Genomic DNA, 22680 nt, shown 5'->3' on the forward strand with positions numbered 1-22680 from the left:
AGCAATAGTGGAAAGAATAGGTATGTCTGGTAATTGGGTAATATGCAAATACTGAAACAGTTTGGTATTTGCTGTCTTTGCGTCTAGCACTTTTGGGTTAAGCAATTCTTCACAAGGTGGGTTTACCAGTAAAATTTGAATCTAGAAATCATGTCGACTTGCAAAGGAGGGTCTCCTTGCTTTTAGAGTAACTGGTTGTGGAGGCAACGTTCTTCACAAATTCACAACTTGCTCAGGTGTATTTCACCAGTAAAGTGAAAAACTGACTGTATTTATTCATTTTCTGTTGCGCTTCTAAACACTGAAGGTGATTTGGGTGTCAAGAGCAGAAAAGGCTATATCTCTCACAGGTTTCCTTTTCTTTGTTAAACTACATGTTCTTTACAATGTGTATTCAAATGAACTGAGACAAGGTCTAGTAATTACTAATAACAAGTATCAAAGTCCAGTTATGTATAGGTGTTCACTTAAAGCTGTATTAAAGCAATCTCTACTCTTTTTCTGTCTTAATTATCTTAAGGAAGGTAGACATCAGTTGCTTTGAAACTCTGCAGAGTCGTTCACGTCTTTCAAGGATAATTTCTAATAACAAATAATAACACGGGAGAACACTGCTGAAGGAAGCATAAAGGAAATTGTGAAATGTGGTTTATGGTTGTTGATGTAATGTTAAATTTTGTTAGTAAAGTCTATCTAGTAGAAAAACTACTGGTATTACAAAAACTAGAAAAATTGGTGCTATTACAGTCACAAAATGGACAAATGAAGACAAACTTTGATCCTTTAACATTTGTCCTCTGAGAGTTTATATAGGTATGCAGAAACAATTCCTAGCATTGGCGGTATTGCAGTTAGCCCTTGTCAATGCTTTGCCTTAGCGCTCCTTGATTGTGGTGAAACATGAAGTTCCAAGTGGAATAGATTTTGTCTGCACTGACAAGCCGTAAAAATCCAGGTTTTCTTCACTCTATCAGTAGTACTAACGTATTCTTGGTGCAGTGGAGTGGAAGCTTAAGCTTGCAGACTGTAGGTTGTCCACTGTGCTTTTTGGGGGAAAAATAAATAACCTTCAGTTGAGTTAGTTCAGCCTTGGTTTGTTAAGCTATTGGAGGCTGCTGTAGTTGGAAGCCTGCTGGCTGTATCAAAGATGGCCACTGTTAGCATAGGGTCCAAATTTGCTTTTAAAACAGATTCCTCTCTCTGTTGTTTTGTGCAGCATTTTTTTTCTTCCTTCTTCTGACCCTCTGTAATGCCTAAATATAGTCAGTACTTTTCTTTGGGGATTTTCTCTGGGTTGCTGAGCAATAGATGCATAGATGCAAAGTCAACTCTCACCCTGCGAGGTCTATTAGCTGGTGCTTATTACTGTGCCTCCAAACCAGTGATGCTTGCAGGTCCCAGCTGGGCTGAGGAGGCAGCACAGCTGCTCTCAAGCTCCATGCAGAATTAGTTTCCACCCAGAGCTGGTTCTGCGCAGAACAGACATGTGTGCTGTGGTACTGCTCTGCCGTGCAGCTCTGGGTGTGTCACAGAGATGCTGCTTTTTGTGAGCTGCGCACACTGTCTTTTCACTGGGCTTCTTGTGCAGGAGGCACAAGCACTGGGCCCTGGTTAGTCACTGCCGAGCACTAGGCTATGCTGGGCCTGAGGCAGGAGGAAGGTTGGTTGAGGGGGTTCTGGTTCTGAGGTTCCTTAGAGTTAAGGGCAGTGGCTCTGAGCGGACTCTGCTTGGGCGGGTCCTGGGCTTTGTTGCAAGGGATAATGCTGCTGTAGGTCAGCCTGCCTTTGTCCTCGGTAATAGGAGTCTGTTTCTTTGTATTGATTCGGTCTGCAAACAGTGGGCTGTGTAGAAGTGGGTCCCAAGTTGACTGAGTTATCCACTCTTAGGTACTGCAGCTGCTGTAACTCTTTCTCTTCTATGTTTGGAGAAAGCAAAACAAACTTTGCATTGTGGTGTCTCTTTTTCATCCCAATAGACAGAGTTAGAAAAGAATTAATATCTTCTTAACAGTGGAGCATAGCATTCATTTCCATAGCTCTATAAAACTATCTGGTGTGAAATATGTACTTTAGCACATCTCCCATTAAATTAATCTGCTTCCAGTATACTCAAAAGCTTTTTTTAATTTAAAAAACAACAACAAAAAAAACAAACCAAAACAAAAAAAAACCAGCAGATCCTCAGACTTTCAGTGAAGTGTCTCCTAGTCCAGAGTTTGAGTCATGGATAAAACTGTTTAAATGAAAGATTTGTGGAACCTGGAGTACTGATTTGTTAAAATTAAAGGCAGCTGGTGCCTCCCTTGCAGTCTCAGATGTTTGTGATTAAGGCTGGAGTGCAGGTGCCCTTTGCCTGCGTGAAGCACACCTCACCTGCTGGCCTTCATGAAATTTCTTATCAAGGTGTTAAGGTTCTGAGTTGTCTCATTGCCTGGAATAAGGACTCTGACACTTATAGAGTAAGTGTGCTTATCTGGAAGGTCTGTGTGTTTGGGTAGATGTCCTTAAAGAGCCTGGCAAGTGATAGGACTGAGAGTTTGTTTTGAGGATAAATGCTTGAGAATTGCTTAGAGAGAAGAAAAGTTAAATGAGGTGTGTTAGCTTATAGAAAGGCTTACTGCACCAAATGATGTCCTGATTTGGTGAAGAGGATTTGGGCACTGGGGGTGTGTTATCTCAGTCTGGGTCTGCCCCCCAGCCACACTAGGAAGGAGAAGGGTGGCAGCTCTGAGATGCATCCAGTCTAATCTCTGGGGTGCAGACATCTTTTCTTGCTTCTGTATTTACCTGCTCAGTGTTTAGATAATGCATGCATCTGTTTTCCTTGTTTTCTTTCCTTATGGCAGCATTTCAAACTGAACCAGGTAAGTCTAATTATGTACCCTTTACTAGGACGTTGTTATTAGACATTAGATACCATAGTTTCTTGTAGTGACTGTGACAAAAGCTTACACAAAGCAGACCTGAAACAACAAAGCTGTCTTATATCTGAACTATACCTTATGCTGTTAATTGAGTTTTCCTTACTTTTTTTCTAAACTTCAAAAGTTGGATTTTCCTTGTGTGCCCTGGTAAATTACTCCAGTGGCTAGGAGGATGCAAATCTTAAGTCTAGTATCAAATAACAACTATTTGATCTAGCAGGAAAAAAAGCAAAAGATGAAAAGAAGTTTGAAGTCTTTGTAATTTAGATTATGAGCAAGTTGTTGCTGAATTTTTTGTTAAGTATTTCAGAAGTCAATTGTCCTGAGTATAAGAACTCAATATGTATGTTTATGTTGAGGGGAAAGGTTGGGCAGGACGATGTTGTGACATTACAGAGCTTGTTTTAAAATGTGAGTGCTGGGACTCTGGGCAAAGCTTCAGTGGTAAGTGTGAAAGTGAGTGTGCTGCTGGTAGCTCTGCCCCTTCTGTCACACATCTCTTCTGTCTTTTGCAGCATCCTGTGCTCACCTAGCACCCAGCCCTCTTCTCACTAGTAGCCGGGGTGGTCCCAGTGGTGGAAATAGACTGGGATATTTCTTCTTGCGTGTATGTGATCTTACTTTTGGTTTGCCATACTGCATATTGAAATCAAATCACTGTTAGGAAGAACCTGTCGCTGTAACTAGACCTTTATTACCTCTGAGCTTCTCAGTTGCTGATATTTGCAGATTTTTGCCATTAATTGCTTGGTCCCAGGCATAAGTACGGCAGAAGCTATGTTAAGCCTAAAGCTAATCTGGGCTGCACGCAAGTAAAAGTACCTTCTTTCTCTTTCCCTAGTGGGCTCCTGTTTACCTTCTAATCCAGTTAATTGGGTGCACAAGTAAACATGTAACCCACTACAATTTCAGATGATGCAGGTAAATGTTAGGAGTGGTAGATACCTTTATGTAACTCTGTGAAACTTGGGATTATGGCGATGCTTGTGGCAGAAATAGTGAGACTGTGCTTCGTTATTTATTTGTTAAATATTTGTATCATGGCAGTCAGAGGGCTTCTGAATACAGAGAAAAGAAAGAATTGATTACTGTATGATCTGCTTCTTTTTCAAATGAGTAATGTGAGAAACCTTAATAAATGAGCTCCAGAGTACTTCCTTTAATTTTCTGATTAGCTTCTGTGGCTATTGCAGGAGCTTCTAAAATGTGAAGCAAATGGGAAAATCTGTGGAGTGTTCCTGCTAAAACTTTTTGTATTTTCTGAATGTAATGGAAAGTACAGGAGAGAAAGCAGGATATAAAATCAAGTATTTCTGTACTGTGGATCCTACTGAACTGTACGAGTTGAGACTTGTTCTTTCCTCTCTACCAACGTGAGCTGATGTATATTTATTTGAAATAATGCACAGGTTATGTTTCAAGTTAGTCTATTTTAAGTTGTTTGGATGAACTTCTCTTAAAGTAGTTCTTAGGAAGATGGAATTTAGTACTGCATTGGAATGTTTAAACATGCTCATTTTTTCCAAAGAAGCTGAAAAACCTATTGCACTTAACCGCTATTTAGTGCAAAGTGCTGTCCAAACTTTTGGAAAGGAAGCCAGAAACAGCAAACCAGAATCTTTTAAGGAATATTCCATTCTATACATCTGAAAGCAGTTTATGAAAAATGTTGTTAGAAACCTCAGTGGCACCCTTCAGTTTAAAGGGATAGTAAAGTGACTCATGCTTTTTTTTTTTAAAAAATAATAATCTGTAGTGCTTTTTGTCTCAGAATAGGAAAAGGGATTGACTCTGGGTATAAAGTGCTGACCTTTATTGCGTTTGCATTAGCCAGAATTATTAACATTGTATTGTAGAGGCTGTGGCACATTTTTGGCAAGCTGGTACATTCCTCTCTCTCTCTGTAGCTTCCTCCCACTCGGGAGCTTTTGTCTCTCTCCATCTGCTTTTTGGAGACAGAAGTGCTGTACGCACGCAGACCTCTGAAACTGTAACTTGAGTTTGGGTTTGACGTAAAGCTAAATTTTTACTATAAATTCGGACTACAGAAATAGGCAGAATTAGAGAGCTCTGTTTTCGTGTTTAAACGAAAATAAATATAGTGGAGTTGTGGGATCGGCCTCTAGGAAGTGAACTGCCCAGACCTTTGTAACCATTACCCAGCAGAGCTGAGAAACATTTGCTGTGCCAGTTGAGTGTTCTGCTTGGGGTGTGTATACTGCTTTTCTCCATCTAGAGAAAGTGATAGGAAAGATGGTGTTAAGTTGTGTATATATAAAATAAATGTTAAAAACAACAACAAAAAAAGAGATGTGTGTATAAACACTTATATCAAAACAGGTGTGTGATAGTGATACAAACCACTATGAGGCTCTGTTTTTAGCAAATAAGGACTTAGTCTATGTTGTCAATAAAATATGTTAGTCTGTTGCATGAGGTTTTTGTGGAAGAACAGTGGAATCATCAGTTTGTTAATGTTTGTTGTCTGTGGCTTGTTCGTTGTGTGCCATGAGCTTGTGTGCCACTTTGGAGGATTCTTTTTCGCGTTGTTGTATTCAGAACCCCAGTAATGAGGAACAAGGATGTTCCGCATGCTGCAGACACAAGAGGTCTTGTGTGAGCAGCTTTGGAATTTTGTGTGTGATTGTTTCTAAAACAGATAGTAGCTCTTCCCCTCTCCCTCTGTTTGTGTGTAAACATACAGAGTAATTAAAAAGCTTGATTCATCTTGGGTTGCTTTTTACTTGTTTTTTGAAAGGTATGTGAAAAGTAAAGTTCTCTTTTAAATAGATATTAAAGTGGTTTAGGACTAGTATTTAAGCAAGCATTTCGATAAAGCAAGAATGAATTTTTTAAAGGTATTTCCCTATGGAGTTTAACACAAAGCTGAAAAGTTGTATCTCTGGGGTGAGAACTGAGAAATGAAGGGGGAAAACAAAAACCCCCCAAATCAAAAGAAATCGGCTGAATTTCCGTTGCCTAATGGTCTAAAAATGGGACACTATCACTTGGAAGTTCAGTGATGCTTAAGTGGGGTTCAGCCCCAGTGGAGAAGTGTTGCATCGTGCTGGCTCTTGCTACTTGCCAAAACTATTGGTGTAGCCAAAGGGTTTCAAATAGTCAGCTATCACATAACCCTTTTAGCTGCGTGAAGTTCACGTTTAATGATACTCTAGCATTATGGCTTTTCCATCTAATCCATCGTCAGAGTCAATGCTGACTAACCACTATTTGCACTTTCTGCCTTTTACATGCTTGGAGAAGCTATAGTGAATTTGAAGTCATTGGGTTTTCTTACAGAATGGACTAAATGTTTTTTTCACTTCAGTAAAGCTGGGTAAGGGAAGCTTTCCTTGGGCATGTCTTGCTTTTTTTTGTCCATGTGGGCAAACCAGTTTTTCTTGTTCAGTGGTAACCAGCATAATGTGAAATGCACGTATTTGTGTTGGAGCTCCTTCTTTTTATTTACAATCAGTGTCTTGGGGGGATTGTTCCAGTGTTATCCTTTCCAAGCTTATATCGGTCTTGACATTTCAAACTGTGAAACTAATGAAGCCAGCGTATGCTCGAGGAAGGCTAGGAAAAAAAATTCTAGTATCCAGCAGACAAAGACCTGTTGTGCATACCGGTTGTGGTACACTCATGTTTAATGTAATGTAGACAGGTGACCTTATGGGGACTTGAACTGTAACATCTAGGAGCATTGTTCTGGTTGTACCAATTATTTTTGAAAGCACGATGTCTGTAAGCCCTCTGAGAAATTGGGCTGACATGGCTCCCTGTCAGTGCTCAGGAGAGCTGAGTTGAGCTTGTTGCTGACTTTCACATTGAAGACTGACCTATGGTATTTCTAGCCCTGGAGGGAGATTCCTTATTAAGGGTGTATTTCTTTTCCTTATGTAGACAGATACTTTCAAGACAGAATAAGAAACTATTGGTAGAGCTATCAGCCATTGAGCTCCGTTCCGGTTTTTGGAAATACTGAAAAACAAATAGCAGGAGAAGGATTTCCCCAAACTGAAGGTCCTAGAATTTTTCTTCAGACCCAAGCAGCATAAAGAAATTGTACAGCACGTTTTATTGTTTTTGTTGATGGTTGTCAGCAGTGGCCATTAAGTAGGGTGAGATCTGATAACTGATGTGGAGATTTTCTTTGGGAAAGAGATGTGAACCATTTCATAGAATTACAGCACAGAAAAGATCATTTATGTTAGTTAGTCTGGCCTTTGCAGTTTTGTAAGCTAAGTGCTGTTTCTTTAGATGTCCAAGCAGGACTGGATGGAGCTGTCTCATGAGCAGTGTCTGTCCTGTGGATCACTGGTAAAAAAGAAAAGTGTTCTGCTTCACTATGCTGAAGCCTTTTCTAAATGGACGTTTTGCTAAGGAACTACTGCAACTCTAGTAGAGTTGTTTATCTCTTTAACTGCTGCGTGCTGCTAGCTTCTGGAGGAAAAGAGATTTTGTTTAAGAATCTTTTAAATAAAGTGCTTCTTGTTGGTGAATAGCACTTTTTCCTTGGATATGTGTGGAACGAGCTTTTAGTGGTACAAATGAATCTGCTGAAATGTCTGCTTTAGCCGTAGGAAGCGCTGGGTGTTGGGATCCATAGTTATGTTTCAAGTCAGATTTTCAAACGCTTCATCAGAATGGTGTTGATATGAACACAGTTTTGAGTGTACTGGTCATTAGGTAGACTTGAGATATTCTTGGTTTCATGGTAGTAACTGGATTGTCACTTCTTGTATCAGGTAACATTTATGCTTTTTGAATGCATGATAACGAATGGGATTGGTACAAGTCTCTTCACTTTAAGTGATATTAATTTATGTAGGACCTCATTTTTCTTCTTTACTCGTTTGTTTTTGGTACTTACGTTGAATACGAGCTGAAAGAAATTGTGCAGATATTATGCATTTTCACTGGTAAAAATATTTCTGAAATGTAACCTAATGTATTCACTAGCACATTGAAGCAGGCACAGAAAATCACTAAATTGTTTCTGAGAGCACCACTACAACCTTTCTTCATCTGGCATTCTACTTTTGTTCATCTGGTTGTGAAGATGGAACAGCTGCATGCTGGCTGTTTCAGTTTTAGTGTGGCTTAGGGTCAAACACAAATAGCAATGCTTAAGTTGGAAATAGGGAGGACTGCACTGAACTGATTATAATTGTAAATACATTCGAGTTTTACCTAGAGCTTGAGCCAAGATGGTTGCTTGTTTTGGAACAGAGTTAATTAAAGTTCTGTTCAAAGGCTTTTTTAGTTAACTTGTTAAATCTGTTTGGGAGATGCTTATTTGTAGGAAACCAGTTAAACATGCACTGTTCTTTCTCTCTTTCTTTTCTTTGCATTTTTTGTTGCTGTTTCTATTGGCCTTTAAATTCCTTATGCCTTTAGCAAAGACCACAAGACTCACAGTTAAAGGATTGTCCAAGAGAGCAGTAGCTGTTTGGCGCAGCACGTACTTGCTTATAGGAAGAAGTTGAGCTGTAGCAGAGGAACATGCATGTTGTGTTGATTACTGAAAGTCATGTGCACGTGTGTAGATGGGTTACTTGTGAGCTTGAGAGGGGAAAGCTTTTGATGTGGGGTACTATAGCCACTGATTGCTACCCTGAGAATTAGCTTCTGATACGTGGCATTTCCTATTAGCCTTTGTCAGAGGCTTGCTGAAAATCCAACTACTTTTATCTTTAAACAATGCAGCTAAATGTAGTTGACAAAAGGTGGATAGCTAAAATATATCTGGATATTTTTTGGCCTACTTATGAGGTTCAAAATTTATTTCAAGAGACTAAAATTTGGGAATAGGTTATTTTCTATAATTGTAAAAATGTTCTCATTTTTAACTGTCTTGACAGATATCAACCAATCAATATCAGCTATCCTGTGCGTTGCTGAAGCTCTCACTGCTGTTGTTTGCTCACGACTCCTTGGCTGAATGACCTTATCCTAAATCAGGGGTCACAAGCTGTTCATAGAACTGCTCCTAGCACCCTTTAAATGCAAGTGCAACATTTACTACCCTCTGGCATAGAAGTTGGCTTCTGCATATGCATATTAGTAGTTTGGTCATTTGCTCTTTACAGTCAGAGCTCTTTAATGCATACTGTCCAGATCTAGTGAGCTGCTTGTGTTATTTGTTCCAGCATTACACCTCCTGATGTGTGTGATGATGCTGTGCCCTCGAAACATGGGGCAGGCTGTAAGGTGTGAGCTGATAGTGATATAGGTTGGATGACAGTAGCTAAGATGAAAGAACTGTGTGTTCTGAAATATCAACATATGTAACCATGGGGTTGCATCTTTTCAGTTTCCAGAAAGTAAGAATTCATCACAGTTATCAACAGGGAAGTTGTGCTGCTGTTGAGGAGACAGCTGTCTCCCTGTCTGATCACATTCATTCCAGTGTGTATCACAGCTGTCAATCAGGCTCTCTATTTTTGACTGCAAGAGCAAAGTTAGCCATCATTAGCATGAGTCTTGTGTTGTAAGGTTAAGCAGGAGACAATTTGCACCTAATTCTAAACAGTTGGTTAAGGCTTCCTTGCTTTGTATTGCATTTAAAAGGTCAAATGCACCAATTAAAGAGGTTTTCAGAAGAAAAATAATTTCCTTGATTTTGTTCTTTTTGAATCTGAACTTAGCTGCCCCTCCTGCTTGTGCATGTGGAAGGAATGGTAGTGATGTAGAAAAGGTGTGGTTAGCAATAACTTTGGGCCTCCATGTTCAGGTAACTGTTGTGTTGTTGCAGGTTATTGAATGGAAAGAAGTCTGACGCACGTTGAGTAATGTCATGCTGCCACCCCCTGCTAGAAGATCTGTGGGCAGATGACAAGGGATGCTTTCTGGGGTTGGGAATGCAAGAGCAAGACTTGCTTTTGTGCTTCAATCACACTGTCCTAATTACACATCTGACTTAAGCTTCTTGCAGATCATCAATTGCATGTTTGTGCACTTTTGTCGGAGTAACTTATGCTGCATTACGTCCTCAGAAACAAACAAACAAGTACTTCTGCAGCTCTCTTCCTGTCCTCTTGTGAAGGATGTGTATAGTGTGGTTGGAAGAGCCAGATGCATTGATGCTTTGGCATACAAGGGCTGCTCCAGAAATATCTCATATTTTGTTATGTTGGCCCAGTATGTCGGAGGCAGATGTGGGTGGTATGGCAGTAGAGGTTGAACCCTCCCACAAATATTCCATTACGTTTTGTTGCCGTGTGACAGATGGCACCTCGACTGGTGCAGTATCAAATAAGGTTATTGTGCTCTTTGTATCTGTTGTGGTTTCCATGGAAACAAATAGGGGGCATTACTTTTGGAGTGACCTACATAAGGAAGGCAACCCTAAGCGGTAGTTAACTTAAAATAGAAACTAGTGCACAAGATAGTAAGACTATATTATGTTAGTGCCTGGAGGCATCCATTTAGATGAAATGTGAGGCGAAATATTCCTCTTCAAACCAAGCAGTCAGTCAGTTGCAGATCAGAGGAGGTCACTGAAGTAGAGTGAAAGTATCTGTATATTCAGAGGACCATAGAGGCATTTAAGACTAGTTTTACTTAATGCGAAAGTATTCTAAAACATGCACGGCAGTCTAACTTTGTTTATTTTCCGAAATATTCTAAGATCACACAAGGAAGAGCCTTAGGTAGTGATTCTGAAATGTATTTGAGCTACCAGTGCTGCTGATAAAAGCAGTTCTCTGTTCAGCACCCTTGTACTATGCCAGCACAGAGCTATTTTTTAGCTGGACCGTATTCCTTTTCATTTCTACTGTGCAGCCACACAAATGGCACAGCTGCTACTACTTAAAAGAATTGGTACAGATAGAAATTAACAGCAGGAATGAAAAATGAGTACTGTTTTTGCAAAGGCAAACTTAATTTAAAGGTATGTTATACTGCAGTCGCTTTTGGAGAACAGAGTTGAGCAAACATTTTACATCCCAGCTTTGTTCCACTGAATGTTTGATAATCAAGGAAGAAGAGCAGAGCACCAGCAATCATGTCTTCGCCTCCTAGATTGGATTGCAAAGTTTTTATTATTCATAATTTTATGCCAGCAGTTCGTTTGTTTCAGTATTTAAAAGACTCATGTAGAATGCAAACTCCTTGCTTACTATTCTCCTTGCTGAAGTAGCATCAGAATTGTCATTTTTACCAGACTCCTGGAGCAGAATTTAAAATTATACTGGGTCATTAATTGCTTTTATTCATTTCTGAATCAGTGCTATAAAACTCTGTTGTTCTGCAGACTGCTGACTGATATAGGGGAAGTATCAAGCTGCTGTCCAGGTATGCAGAGACAGGGCTAGGAAAGTCACTGCACACTAAGCTGGGTCTGGAAAGGGACACAGATTACACCAAGAAGGACTGATACAAGTGTATGAGCAGTCAAAGGAAGACTAAGGGAAATGTAGAATGTGTACTTAATACCTTTTTGCCTTGGTCTTTACTGGTAAGATTTGCCTTCAGGAATCTCAGGCCTCTGCTAATGGGAAAGCCTAGAGCAGTGAAGACAGCCTTGGTAAAGAAGGATCAGGTAAGGGAGGTTTTGAACAAATAATGCAAGTCCATGGAACCTGGACCTAGAGTGCTGAGATAGTTGTCTGGTGTCATTGCAGACCTATTCTTGACTACCTTTGGAAGGAACATCATGGCAATTGGTTAAGATTTCTGAGGTCTGGAAAAAAGCAAACGTTAGTCTTCTTTTCAAGAAAGAGAGAGGTTTTTTTTAAAATATTATTTTCAGGAGAGAATTTGGAGGCTTACTAATTGATTGGGGCCTCCCTTTGCTTGAGCAGGAGTGGTGGGATCTGACAATTTCCAGAGGTCCCTTCCAATATAAACTATTTTGTGATCTGTGAGAAAGTGATAGAAGGAGGTCCTCTGGAAACAGTTTCCAATGTATTATGGTCTAGAAGGTGATTAAGAGTAGTCAGCATGGATTTATGAAGGGGGAATTGTGCTTGACCAGCCTTGTGATGACTAGGTTGTGCATATGGAGAGAACAGCTAATACTCTGATTTTAACGTTGACTTGTGATATTTTTCTGTCTTAATGCCCTTGTTAATACACTGCTGAAGTAGAGGCTAGGTAAGTGGTGAGGTAGATTGCAAGCAGACTGAGCTGCTGTGCTCAGGGAGTTACAACAGTTGGTGTTGAGGCCCGGGACTACTGGTGTTACTCTATGGGTTGCTGGTAGAGCATGGGCTGTTGAACATCCTTAGTAATGGTCAAAACAGTGGGACAGAATGCACCCTCAGCAAGTTTGCAGATAATACAAAATTCGGAGGAATGGATGACACAACATATGGTTGTCTTGCCATTCAGAAGGACCTTGACAGGCTGAAGGAATGGGTTGACAGGAGGCTTATGTTCATCAAGCCTTGACAAGCAAATCTATTAGCAGGTGCCTGCATACCAGCACTGCCATCTCTGTACTTCACTGTTCTTACCGTTGCCTGCTATTGGCAGACTGCTTGTACTCAGACTTGGACAACATAGAGCCATTTAAACACAGTGGCTAGACTAAAAATATGCAAAACTGTTTGCTATCAAAGTCCTAAAGAAGAATGTGATAACAAAGCATTTATTTAAGGGTTGTGTTGAAGAAATAACTTTCACAGCTCTAAATAATTATTCAAATGAAACTTGATGCTTGAGTTCAATAAATGAAGGAATGTGAGAGTACCCAGTGCCCATCTTATGTAAAGATTTGCAAACTGAAGATGTTACAGGAGTGCTGCTGTCTGGCCCTGTGTTGCTGAGCCCACAGTATATTTTGCTTTCTTGGTACAATCAGCCCTGCTGTCACAAGCTTTGTGTAGTTTTTAAGCTACCCTTTTGTGAAAATGAAATACTTTTCAAGCGTGTTTAAGTTTTCAGAACTAGTGCTGCCACTTTGTATTTTTGTTTAAGCGTATCTTTTTGAGTTCAGATGTTCACAAAGTCTTGGTTTGCCGTTCTCATCTTTGGAAATGTTTTAGCTGGAGCTAACAATTGCGTGAAAAGTTGATTATGAAAAGACAAAGCATTTAAGTGTGAAGACTAAGAGAAGGCTAAATCATTTGTGAATAAGAAAATAGCTGTTACAGAACTATTGGTATTTATGTAAACCGTCTCATAAGTGACTGTATTAAGCATTTGATAAAAGAAATTGCAAGCCAATGGAAGGATTTGAAGAAGGTGACCTGGATTGATTGTCACACTGAACTTGCATAATAACGAGAAATGGTGTGAATTCTGGGAGGTTTTTCACAAACTGTAAGATTTGGTTGTGACCACACTTGAAGGAAGAAGTTCTGTTGCATCAATGCTGAACCAGATCTGAGAAGCAGCTAATAGTTCACGAGCTTCCAGAGGAAAAAAAATGGAATAGCAATGAATGATGCTCAAAAAGTCCAATGTGTTGTGTCGCTGCTGGTTTGTTGTGTATCTTCATTACAGTCTGAGAGTGTGACATCTTTCCATTGCTTTGTTCTTCAAGGAGCAGCGTTACGTGACTGGAAAAACATCACAAACCTCTAATTCTAGGTATGGGGACTCATCAACATAGTTAAGTCAAAATAACAGTACCAGAAATACAGCTTGCCTTACATGTTTAGGCACAAAGAAATGTGAACTCGCTGCCACTAGTACTTGAAGGTGTTCATCTATACCCAGAACACCTTTGTGGGCTTTGTGGATATCTTTTTACTTATGGCTGCTTGGCAGATTTATTACAGGTGAGAGTGGATTTTAATGGTGCGTTAGTGTTAAACATCCACTTGTATTCAGTTAGGTAATGAAGTTGCACAGTGTGGTGGGTTTATATGAGAAGGCAGAAGCAAGGCCTGCTGGAGATTTAACAAAACAATTATCTCCATTTGCATGTTGAATGTTAAAATAATGTTCCGTGGACTGCGTAGATTCTGAGGCACTGTTTTACAGCCACATTTAAAGGCGCTTCTCAAGCTAATTTAAAAGCTGAACTTCTTGAAGACTTAAATATACTGCAGCATTTTCTGTTGACAAATGCACTTAAGTGTCTATACGGATCATATTGCAGTCAATTGCAATCAGTTTGGCAATTTCTTAGATAATCCTCGTTTGGAGGAATGTGTGAATGGAAAAGAGGTTCCTGTTTTAATCCTAGTAATGCAAGCTGAAATGTGTGCTGTCTGCTGGATTGTTTTTTGAAGTGGATGCCAGAAATTCTTACGATAAAATCGGCGATAATCATTCTGCCAATTTAAGGAGATGTCAGTTCCACATGAAAAGTTTGTAGGAAACAATCTGGCGAGCTTGATCCAAGATGAGGCTGCGTGTTGGTCCTGGAACACCTCTCACTTAACCAGAGTTTGGGTACGTGGATATCAGAAGGCAGTCTGACTGCGTGACCTTCATTTTGCTGGTGGGTCTTTTTTAATGTGAAATTGATCTTTGAATTTTGAGATGCTTTTGGCAAGGAATTGATAAGAAAAATATTTATACAGTTGCAGCTGTATGGTTCTTACTCACAAAGGTACTTGATTCCAGATGGCCCAAATCCAAGCAGGAATGAAATAGGGTTGATTTTATTATTAAGGGCATTGCAGTCAGTCAGCTCCCCGGAACGTGCAGCAGAGTGGCTGCTTGGTACTTTGCCGAACATTCTGAAGTTATAGTGTAGTTAACTAAATCTTGAGAGACTTCTATTTTTTCATTTAAAATAAGAATAATTATGGCAGTGCTGTGTGAACCCCGTAGCATCATATCACAAGTGGGTCAGCGGTCTGGGGGGTTATAAAAATTGAATGGAAGGTTTTTGATAAACCTCGTTCTACCTGAAATTGGTCCTAAATTTTGCCCTGATCTTGCTGAGTACAGTTTAAACTGAACCCCAAGTGCAGTGAGAGCAAAACAGTTTTCTAACAAGAAGAGGTGACTTTTTTTGTTGCTACCAGTTTGCTAGCTGGTAGCTAATGTAGTGGCTTGTACTTTTAACTGCATTTTCTGAACACTTCACGTATCAATCTTTCTCATATATTAACCTTTTATTACTATTGACAGAAACATTTGTGAATGTAGCAATTTTAGTTTCTGAAAAACAGATCTTTAATCCCGCTTTTCTTTATAGTAAAGAGTATATGTTTTGAGAAATTTAACTGGAATCTGTAAATATTGGCATCTGATTTATTCAGTCTAGTTTATGTGATTTGTTTTTGTCATTGTCTGAAAAGTACAGTACGTAAGTGCACTTCACAATTGAATTAGGCTCTAATATAAGCAAGCTCAAGTTTGGCTTGGTAAATTGTCTCTGTGTTTTGCTGTCATTTCCACAGTGTTCTTTGTTATCTGATAAAATGATAATCTGTCTCTCAAAAATTCATAGCTGTTATTTTAATCTGAGTTGAGAAGAGAGAAAATGAGTTCTATTAAATTCATTAAGAAGTTTGAACAGGAAAAAATACAGACCATTTGCGGTCTCACCTACCAGCTTTTTTCCTTCACCACCTCAGTTTCAAATGCAGCTATCTAGAAATGCAAATGGATTGCTGACACTTGATAATTGAACTAAATACAAGAGCAGGCTCATCCAACGGTCTCATTCAAGTAAACATTTTCAAGGGCTTAGCACTAAAACAAATCCCACTGAATGAGGCTTTTATGTGGTTTTCAGTAGAAGTTTTCCTAAGAGATGATTGTTATGTTGCACGTTTGCTCAATGCTGTCCATTTGCATAAACTTTCAGGAAAAACATGGAGATTAGTGCTCCATCTTGGGGAGAAATGTTAACTAAATATCAAGGTTAAAAACTAAAAGAAAAATAAAAAATCAAAAACACAGTAAAACTCTGTGTAACATAGGCGATCAAGTAGTTGGGGCAAATCTGTTTGTCAGGTGTATACTTGAGAAAATAAAATTTTGACCAGTAAAACAGTCACTTTATTTAGGGGTAGGAACTGGTAAAGCTCACTTAGGAGCTCTGCACTATGTTATTGAGTTGCTGAGCAGCTTATTCTCTCTGGACTTGGTGCCAGTCCTCAGGAACAGGGAAAATGAGCCTAGTTGTTCCTTATGTTGTTGTCAACTCCAGACAGGTTTGGGGACCTGGTCCTGAAAACAAACAAAATCCTTAAAAGATAAGAGCATCAGACATCACATCTTTCCTTAGCAAAAGGATGCGGTTTTCTTAGAGAACAGACCTGGGTTATATTCTGATAAGTTCTAACTTTCTATATTGGAAGAAACTGCAAATATTTTGTTCTGGTAAGCCGCTTTCAGGAAACATGTTACTTCAGAACAGAGTGGATATAACAAATGAAAGCTTTCACACAAGAACATCTCTTACAGAGCTTAACAAATTCACTGCTGCTAGTTTCTTCGAGCTCATGTGTTCCCTGGGATTTCTGAAATGGGCTGTACTTCATTGGAAAAGCTTCCATGTTCTTGGGCAATAATTTTTATAGATACATATTATGAAAGCTAAATAAGTAACGAGTAAAACTGCATTTATTATCCTGATCTCCAAATTTGAGTGCTTGTTACTGCTTTCCTGACAGGATGTTTTGAAGGACAGTGTGTACCTCCCTTTGGGTCAAGGCAGGACAGGGAACGGATCTTCATCCTTAAGAACTGGGGCCATTTTAAACAATGATGCACTTTGACATGTGCTTGCCTGAAGAGGAGAGCGGTATCAGTTAGGACACTTCCTCATATAGTTGTTTATTCAGAAACACGTCACTCTGAAGGCCTCAAATCTTTACAAAGTCCATGTTGCAATCTGGAACGTGTGCAGAGCTGTAATTTGTGAAAGCTTGATTTCTTGCAGACCTTTGTACAAGTCAGTTTCAAACTCTACCCTTGCTTTACAGCTATAGTTTAGCAAGTTGATTTACACAGACGTTTTAGAAGTAGCAAGATTAATGTTGATTTTTTTTTTTCCAATTACAGCTAGCATCTCTCATGTCTACGTAGATTACTAGTAAATGACCTCATAGTGGAATTAGAGGGTTTTTTGTGTATTTTGCTTTTAAAGATGATGTTTTCTGCTGAAACTCTTATTACGAATTTACTGCTGCTGAGCACTTCCTGTCTTTTATCTTCATGGGGGTGTGCGTTGGTGCTAGGCAGGCACTGCTGCTGGATTACGTGGATTACTGCTGTTTATTGCATCAGTTTCTCAATTTGAAGGAGTGTTGCTAGCTTAATTTCAGTGACATGGATGTAGCATTTCAAGAACTACTGGACATGGGGAATGCAAGCAGTAAGTATTGTGCCAGCTGATGAATGTCAGATGTATTTGTTCACACATCTGCATGCTGCTTTCTGAACCAACAGTTGAATGGCTTTTCCTACGTGTAGCATTCTGCTTTGGGGATGTTAGATTTGAAAATCTGTCCTGAAACTGTTTTCCAAAAAGACTGGATCCCATTTTGCCTGTGGCACACAGTAGTCTTTCAGATAATGAGAAGGAGTCGTGTTTGTGAATTAAAGTGAAATAGCAAAGCTTTGTGAGGAATTGCTGTGCTATGACTTTTTTCCCCCCTTCAAAATCTGTATGTAAATCTGAGAGCTGATTACAATTCAAAGAGCTGTAAGAATATCCAATTGTATTTTGATAAGTGGTAGCTCTTTTGGGTGTGATGTTGTGGTTGAATATCAGTTTTCACATGAGGTTTTTCTTGGAGGGGGGAGAAAAACCTGCTATACTCAGAAAGACAGTTGTGTCCTTTTGAAGCATAAAATCATTGATCTAAAGCTATCAACTTCCTTCAGAGCAGAAGTTTTAAGTATCGATTCTTACCAGGAATTTAGGATTTAATTGAATTACAGACTTCTAGAAAACCGTGTGCAGCCTAAGCTGAATTTAGAGAATTGTAATAGGAAAATGATGGGAAATCTGATAATGGCTAGTAAATTCAGCAGGGATTGTTATGAATTTGCAAGTAATTCTAAGTTAGGAACACTTTTGGTGCTCTCATGGCTGCTGTAAAGCAAATCTTTAACCTTTCAAGGGATGTGGGAGTAGGACAGCAGAGGGAGCCCTGGGTGGTGGGGCATGTAGTGATCAGAATTGCTTTTAATATTTGCAGCATAGTGGTGTGTTGGCTGCTGGCATGGAAACTTTCTATGAATACTTTTAGGGGAGGGGAGGAGGGGGTTATAATTGTGACTTTCCTGCTGCAAATTTTGGTTTGTAAAGAAATAAAGGGGATGATTGTCCACAACTGAGCCTTTCTGAATATAACTGTGATATTGTCTTTCACCTGCTGGATTGATACAATTTAAATTTATTTTTTTATTTTAGCTAGGTATTGCTTTCTACTGTCTACTATTTTTAATGGAAAGGAAAGCAGAGCTAAGAAGAAACAAATTTTCTTGTGCTGCAAGTGTGTGTGGAGGCAGCAGCAGGACAGGGTGTGCTGTGCTGAGGCTCTGAAGACCTTTGTCATCACTGTGATGAACATACAATCCCAGTCCAAATTCCTCTTTAAGCCATAATCCTAAGTATGATAGCAGTGTGGGTTGATTTAGTTCAGGCAGCTTTGTAATGTGTGGGTGAAGGAAGTCAGATAATGTTGTGAGAGCTCAGCATTATTCTGCAGTGCAACTGGAGGTTACAAGTGAAGTGAGGTACTGGGCCCGATGTACCTTTAACTGTTAGTACGAGGACTTGATTTTATACTTTATTTAGCTCAAGCCTGGCATGAAATTCTTTTATCCAACGTTTGCCTATAGGATATACAAGTACTTCACTACGAGTGAATGTGTTCAAAGCATAATGCTTCGATGTATGTTTAAATACTAATTGATGGTGGGGGTGGATATTTCCTGATATCTAATAGTGGTTTAGAAGAGTTAGTCAGCAATGGTCAGGAAATACCAACTCCAGATTAGACTGAGTTCACTTATCTTAAAAATGTTTTAAAGGTATTTCAGTGTCCATCTAAATGTGATATGTTGACAGGGATGTTATGTGCCTGATGGCATCTTGTTTTGGTGTGTCATTATAGAATAGGTACTGGAGTGTACACTGTGTGTGCTACGTGTTTGTTGTCTTGGTATCATTGCTTCCACCTCCCATCTCTTGGGAAGCAGTCCCACCGTGTTGCCTAAAACCTGACTTGACTTCTGTAACTGGAAGAGTTGATTTTGTATTCTCAGATTAAAGAATACTTGCTAACATTCCCCGTGCTTGGCTAATGCAATTGAAGTCTATATGTAAGTAACACAGTACATTTCAGTGCAAATTTAAAAATGTCTTTTCGGGTTGGTCTGGTTCCTTCCCCTGTGCCAGTGGCAGTAATCATTGTGTGAATCCAATGGGAACCTTTTTTTTCCCCTTGAGAGACTTATGAATTGTTCTACTCCTAAATGATCTTTATGATATTATGTATGTATTATAAACTTGTTCAGTTTATAGATTAATCTTGTGCTTGTATGTACTTCTGTGCCACTGACAGAAAGTTAAAGCATTGATGTCAGAGAAAAAATGTTCTCTCCCCCTTCTCCCCTCTATCTGAATTGGAGGAGGTACATGTTCTGATTTTTATACTCTCCTAATGTAGCTAGAATGCCTTTTAGACTTGCATTGGGTTTTCACAGAAGCTTGTTATTTTTTTTAGGGTGGATTACCAGTCTTTTGATATGGTTAAGCAGATGCCATGATAAACTTCAGATGTCTATTTAAGAGATCTTGAAAGATAAAATACCAGGAAGGCTGAGTAATGTTTCCTTTTTAATCTCATTCATCCCGCTTAGCTCTGTTTAGATAAAGATGTGCCTCCTCCTTGCAGGAAAGAGTGCAGAGATGATAAAGCCTTCTGTACCAGCCAGTAAAGTGAACTGGTCAAATGAACCAGATGTGAAATATACAGTAGGTGGTGGCTAATGAACTTAATAGCTGTGGATATAAAATCAAAGCCAACCCCCCAACCAATCCAAACTGTTGGTGATCCACTATGAATGATGTCTTGTTACTGTATAGCTTTACAGCATTTTTCTGTGCTAGTTTTCTGATATTGAGAATATTCTCAAAGGGCCTGAAATTTCAGGTGCTGTTTATCATGTAATGTAATGCTGTTTAAAAGCACTTCCAAATTTTTATGTATGAGTATAAATTCATTATTTACTCTTCTGCAGATAAATGCTCAGAACTTGGAACCTATAAAATGTATTTTGGTTTTTTTTTTTAAATGGTCAAAAACTCATCGTTCAATGCAAAACCTCAATACCTCATCTTGTTTTAAAGATCCTTACAAAAGATTAGCTTTGATACAATTACAAGGTAAAATCAGTTGTTCATTTATAGCTATACTGTTCTACTGCTGTGGGTCTACGTAATACCTTTATGTGGGAGGTAATCCAGGGAAGCGCTCGTGTCAAAAAATTGCATACGCAATTGAAAAGGAATGGGATACTTTGCAAAAACATTCATAGAAGAAGGGAGCTAGGTGATGTGTCCTTTCTGTGTTTGCAGTGTGTTTGTCAGTAAGGGTGAAGCATATTTTCAAGGGGTGGTAGCAGTATGTTGCTTCCTGCAGTAGCATGAGCTGCTGCATGGCTGTCCTAGCTCTTCTGCTCTTCCTGATGAAGGGGGCTCTTTATAGCAGGGTGGGTGCTGTAACCTTCAGGTAGGTATGCCAATAGTGCTCCAGCTCGTCCAGGGTATCTGCATGTTATTACTTGTCTCTAAAACCGACAGTCTTTTGGGTTTTTGTTAGGAATCTACTCTGCTCGTAATCGAACAGCTCATGGAAGCCTTGAATGTTCATACAGGGATCTACCCCTGTGCTTGCAATCCATTCTAAAGGCCTTACCAAGCATCTGGCATAATGAAATAAGTTCAAGAAACTGAACAAAAATGCAAAGGCTGACTTATATGAGTAAGTTACTTTTAGAACTTATATCTGGCATTAGAACAAGTCTTTGTAAATTCTGTGGACATTGCAGATTCTTTCCCAGAGATATCCAGAGGTAACTTAGTCCAGATACTTGCTCCAACTTGCTCCAGTCTTTGCTGTTTAGGAAATATTTGTTGGAGGTTGTGACATGGGGATATATGACAAAAACACAATCAACTTTTGTGGTTTAGAATTGTTGTGAGAAATTTTGGGACTGCTCCTAACTTCTGCAGTTTTAATCTCTTTTCTGCCTTTTGATTTTTTTCCTTTTCATTTCAGTATTGGTGCTTTTTTTTTTTTTCCCCAGCTGTAATCTTATGAAGATAAATGTACACTGGGACCTAACTAGGTAATTGTAGGCTTCTGTGCTTCTATTAAAAATTGTGCTCTGCTGGAGTAGGCTGAAGCATCTTGCTTTTTGGGCTTATAGGTCTTATTAGTATGCTCAGATATCCTTTCTTCTGTAGAGTTGTTTTTGTAGGTGTGTGCTGAACAGTAAGGTAGTTTTATCAATACAACAAAGCTGGATATTGCAGATGAAAGGATTTTTGAGTAACACTTGATTTATAGAAGTAAGCATATTGTTTTGTGAGAGCTTATTTGAAGTGTTTTGCTCTGTATGTTGCTCTGCTTCTTGCCAGTTGTTTTCAGGGTTTTTTTTTTTTAGGTTATCAGCAAATGCAGCTGGAGCTTACTAAATCTTGCTCATGACTCAAAGACAGTGGGAAATGAGATGCTGTGGTGTAGAGAAGCAGGTAGCTTGCAGTGGCTTCTTCTGCTGATGTCATGATGGTTGCATTGCAGAAAAGGCGTGGTGGCACCCAAAGGCTTTGCGTAGGTTGTAGTACTCAAGAAGAGGACTGTAGTTGCCTGCTAAAATCCACTGGTTTCCATTCTCCATCACAGAAGAACAGAGTTCTTCATGAGCATGTGTACTGCAAAACGAAAACTTGGATATAATGTAATACATTGTTAATGTTGTACAGACAATGTAAGTGCTTCTTTTGGTGGTATGTTGTGAATGGCTGTTGCTGTAAGCTGTGCTAGTTTTCTTGGCACGGGATGGCTACTGCTTCTGGTAGACATCCTCATGCGTTGCGATTGTAACGGTGTCTTAGAAGATGTTTGCTTGTGAGTCGGGTCTTAGAACTGATGTAAATGCTACCAAAACCTAGGTAAAAGCAAGCAGCTGATGACGGCTTTGGTTTGTGTGTATCGTGGTATCTTGGAGATGTGAGATAGGCTGCAGCTAGTCATAGCTGGCAGCACAGTCAGTGCAGCTATTATTTTGACCTGAGGTCACATCCAGCTTGTTCAGGCTTCCCAGAACTATTTCAGGGAACCTGACCCAGAAAGAAGACTGGAAAGGCCCTTCCTGTTGTGTGCTGCTTCTGTGCACCTAGCATGAGGGGATGTGGGTGGCGTAGGGAATGCAAAGGGAGTGTCTCAGGCTGTCCGGCACAGTGTGTCATGGCTGTGTCCTCACATTTTGCTCTAGCTGTTTTTTGCTATGAGTGTTGAGGATTATATTACCTGCTTTTATTTGTGTGTAGTGCAACCAGCCAAGTCTGTGTGGGGAGTAGTCACTGGAGTTCTTAAAACAGCAGACAGTTTTCACATGGTAGGTTAAGTACTGTGGAAACCAGTGACTGAATTTCATAGATAAAAGTGAGAGTGCATAGGAGGTTTTTCTTCTCAAATCCTGGGTGTTCTGGATTCAAATCCTGAAGATACTTGTTAGCCCTTCTGACTGAGCTACTTACAACCATGTACTCTGTTCAGCTGTCTTTGACCAGTTGAGCACTGCTGATTCTCTGAACTAAGTTTCTGAATGTCTCCTTCATTCCTGAAAAACTGAATGACCTATTTTGTGGGAGTTC

General features: G+C 39.5%; 1 protein-coding gene across 11 annotated transcripts in view; it reads left to right on the plus strand.

Moving 5' to 3' along the window:
* NUMB (NUMB endocytic adaptor protein) overlaps positions 1 to 22680 on the plus strand; it is a 91042-nt gene that overhangs the window by 14967 nt on the left and 53395 nt on the right. For 4 of the 11 annotated variants that reach the window (XM_031553557.1, XM_010711468.3, XM_010711478.3 and 1 more), the window contains exon 1: positions 16736 to 17160. The exons of 3 other annotated variants lie outside the window; for them this stretch is intronic. The gene's annotated coding sequence lies outside the window, so the exon portion shown is untranslated. Of the gene's footprint in view, positions 1 to 16735; positions 17161 to 22680 lie in introns of those variants that run through there. 4 more of the 11 variants (XM_010711475.3, XM_010711480.3, XM_010711476.3 and 1 more) reach the window with 3 other exon arrangements.

The sequence above is a fragment of the Meleagris gallopavo genome, chromosome 5 (assembly GCF_000146605.3).
Source record: "Meleagris gallopavo isolate NT-WF06-2002-E0010 breed Aviagen turkey brand Nicholas breeding stock chromosome 5, Turkey_5.1, whole genome shotgun sequence".
In the NCBI taxonomy this organism is placed as follows: domain Eukaryota; kingdom Metazoa; phylum Chordata; class Aves; order Galliformes; family Phasianidae; genus Meleagris; species Meleagris gallopavo.